The following is a 3,872-nucleotide window of genomic DNA, read 5'->3' as shown; positions in this document are numbered from 1 at the left end:
TGTGTGTGTTGTTTTTTCACAGTTCCCCTGTGAAGTCTGGCTCTTAACACCACAGAATAACCATTCTGCTTTTGGAGGCTGTTGTAGAGGTGAGAGCAGGGAGGTGAAGATGGGAAGTGACACCTGTAAAGGTGGTGGGTATTCTGGAGGGATGTGCCCACCTGGGTCACCTCTGGTGCCACTGCTCCTGCTTTGGCAGTGACGTTTCTGGACTTAAGTCCCTGGGTGGCTGAAGGCATGAAGTACATTCCTGGGGTGGCATCTCAGAGAGGAAAAGACCAGAGAGTGAGGGGCTTAAAGGGGTGTCTTAGAGGAGAGGCATTGCTGAATAAATGGGTAATAAGAGACACAATGTGACAAGAGCTCAGATGCCCGGGTGTTGTGCATGTCTTAGTAATCCCGTACTGCTGTGTCCTGGCACAGTTCAGTGTGGGTGTAGAGCAAGGCTGGGCTCTGCCCTGCTGCTGGCTGGTGAGAGGATTGGCTGCACCCTTGGTCACACTTGAGATCTTGGAGCTTTTCTTGGGCTCTCAGATCACATTTATATGTGTCCCTGCTGTACCTTTGTCAGAGGTTCTGCTGGGTACTGAGGTCTGTGCGCCTAGGTGGGAAGGTGGGTGACAAGGGTAGAGGCAGAGCCAAAACTGGTACTTGTGCTTTGAGCTGGAGCTCCCCTGAGCTGCCTATTGCTGGTTCTGGGCAGCAGCAGCCTGGAAATGGCTCTGGTGCTGCAGAGCCATCCATCCCTGCCACATCCCTGCCACGGGAGCTGAGAGCTCCCGGTCCTGCCGTCGGGCAGTGGGAGTGGCAGCTGCCCCCGTGCGCTGGGGCTTTTGTCTCCTGACCTTGTGGCTCCTGTCCTGGATCTGCTGGAGCACAGCGCCCTTGTCAACAGCTTTCTGTGGCTGCTTGCCAGGCCAGGAAGGGTTGTTCTGCCCCTGGCTCAGGGCTTCTGAAACACTCCACACCAACAGGCCCAGTGAGAAGGGGATCTCATACAGATTTCCAGCCCCACTTCATCTTTTGCAGTCAATCAAGTGGGCATTTTGATCATGTTTACCTAAAATGGTTTTTACCAGAGTTCTGTAGCAAACTGTATTTTATTTTAAATCATATCAAGTATTGAAATAAAATACCAAGCCTTTGGTAATAAGCATTAATAGTCATTGTTGCATCTGAATGTAACAGTCAATCCATTTTAGTTCTATGTTTATTTGATTGTACATGGCCAAGCTCTCTGAATCTTTTAGACTGCTTTTTCACACATGTTCCTCAAGTTGAAATTAAAACCTTCTCTAGCAGTTGTCAGTAAAATATCAAACAGTAGGAAGGAGATGACACTTAAAATGTTCATTTAGCACATTTTCACACAAGAATTAAAGCAGCAACTAGGTAATAACCCTCAAAGGGGAGAGAAAAAACGTTACCATTTCTGACAACAGCTTTGGTAGTTTCTGTTGCATATGAGGAGCCCATTGTTGGTTTCTTCGGAGTGTGCAGCGCTTCAAGCATGTCATGTTATTGCCAAGGATGGGCTGATTTTTCACAGCCAGGTGCTTTATCTTTTTTATTTTAGTCAAGTCACACCTTCAGTAGAGAAAATAAAATTTGGACAACAGACTGATAATAAAATGTCACATTTAAGAAGGTAGAATTATATGGATTGGCTGAATAATCCATTTAAAAAAAGATTGTGTCAGATGTCAGAAAACTGCATGTTGTTGTTTTGATTATTTGTTGTTTCTCAATGTCCCTGGCCATTCCTCAAGGGAGCAAATAGTTCCTGCTTTGGGAATTGGTGCTGGGGCTCAGATCCGCTGGACAGACTTGCTTTTTTCACAAGAGATCGGATGGGATTCACATGTGGCTTAAATCTGGCAGCTGACTTAACTCCCATCTCCTGTGCTCAGGGAAATTTTTGGTCGCTCATCTGTCTTGTCACAACTGCCCCTGCAGATACCGAGGTTAGGACATGGCACTGTGGATTGTGCAAATGATTCTTGTGTGTTGCTTAAGACACTCAAAATGCCTGTGAATGTACATGGCTGAGCTGCTTTTTAAAAATCTGAAAGTGCAATCAACCAGTACTCATCTCCCATATGTCAAGAGTACATTGAGGAGAAATTTTCCTCCATCGCACTGTTTCTGACTGGGCATCACATCTTCCTGTGACCTGTGCACACATCCTACAGTCCAACCTCTTCCTTGGTTCCAAACAGTTGTAAAACTCCTCAGCTGCTCCCTGACAGCAGTATTTGCAACATGCTTGCTGGGAACGTGCTGGGGAAACTAAGTTTCCCGCATCCAATTTATGCTACCAAGAAGGGACAGGGACTACCCAGTTGCTTCATATTCCCCTCACCTTAAGTCATGGGAAAGCTCCCCGAAGCCCCGGGAAGTGGAGGGAGTTGCTGGTTTTAAACCCTTGCTCTTCCCTGCATGGTTTTATCAGAGTGCTGATGTTCCACTGCTTTATGGCTCTCTGGTGGCTGTCGGGCACCACTGCTCTGTGCCACACAGAAATACCAAGAGTCTTGCTCCTGGATGCCTCATTTCCCTGGGTGAGGGAGGCTTCTGAACAGGGGGCTGTAAGACCCAGGTTCCAGAGTGACCTGCTGCTGGCCTGTAACCAGGACACAGGAACCATCTGGACAGCCATAATAACCTCAGACCCCAGAGGAACTCTACTCTCTGCTCCACAGAGAAATCCAGTCTCAGCTGCAAGATGGAGACTAACCAGCGCCAAAAACAACCCAACAGTCAGGGCAGTGATGTGGAATTTGCTTCTGTTCTGCAGGCCTACGCTGGGTGACATTCCTGGGAGTGTTTGCACCAAATATGCATCCCCGAGTGTCACTGCGATTACTGTCCTGCCGCTCAGCCCAACCTGGGCTCCTCAGGGGAGCTGTACAGGCAGGCAGCAAAACCCACAGCTGGTCAGACAGCAGTGTTCCATTACCCTTGGCATTTCTGGCTACTGAATGAGCTTTGAATGAGGCTTTGAATGAGCTACCACAGGCATTACTGAGGAGACACAGAGATGGATGAATGTGCTGCGACAGCCCTAATTTTGGAGTAGGAGAGCTCACAGAGTGCGTTGTCAGCGAGCATGTCTCAAGGTCATTTGTGCCTTCAGCAAGTGGACTGGCTTTGTGGTTCAGATGCAATGCATGCAGCACCAGGGCTTCTTCAGGGCTCTAGCTGATGGCTCCGTAGGTCTTGATCCAAATACCAGTTCCACATACCAGTGCTGTCAGCAGCTTCTGGAAGCCCAGTGCCTCCAAGCAGACCTGCTTTTCATGTGAGAAATCCATTCAGCTTGAGCAGTGCAGGGGTCAGACGTGGTATGCAGCAGGTAAAGCTGCTCTGGGCAGCAGCATGAAACCCATGTGCTTATTAACACACCACATCAGTCTTTGGTATGAAGCCCCTGCTAAACCACTCCTCACCCATCACTTAAAGCCACCTCTTTCAGGAGCTCTGGAGTGTTCATCCCAAGAACTAATTCAACAATAGGCTTCCTTCTTCTGAAACTGACAGCACTTCCTACCCTGCCTTGACTTCCAATTACTTAAGGTCCAGTCAAGTTAGTGTAACAACCCCTGGGCTCCTCTCTCTTTTCTGGCTTCTGTTTGCAAACACTTTTCTGGCTAGCTTTTGAGCACTTCTGTTCAGACCTGTATCTGGTTTCAAAGTTGTTTCTCTTATCCCCATTCTCCTGGCAACACAGAATTGCCTTTAACATGTGAGAAACTCCTATGATACATGAACACTACTTGCCTGCTGCTGGTGAGATACTTAAAGGCTGCTGAATTGTTACTGTTCAGAATGTGGCTTACTGGTATTAATGAAATACAAAGTTTGTGGTGCCA

Source organism: Lichenostomus cassidix, chromosome Z, assembly GCF_008360975.1.
Source record: "Lichenostomus cassidix isolate B80296 chromosome Z, HeHo_3.0, whole genome shotgun sequence".
In the NCBI taxonomy this organism is placed as follows: Eukaryota; Metazoa; Chordata; class Aves; order Passeriformes; family Meliphagidae; genus Lichenostomus; species Lichenostomus cassidix.
This window is presented reverse-complemented; position numbering follows the sequence as displayed.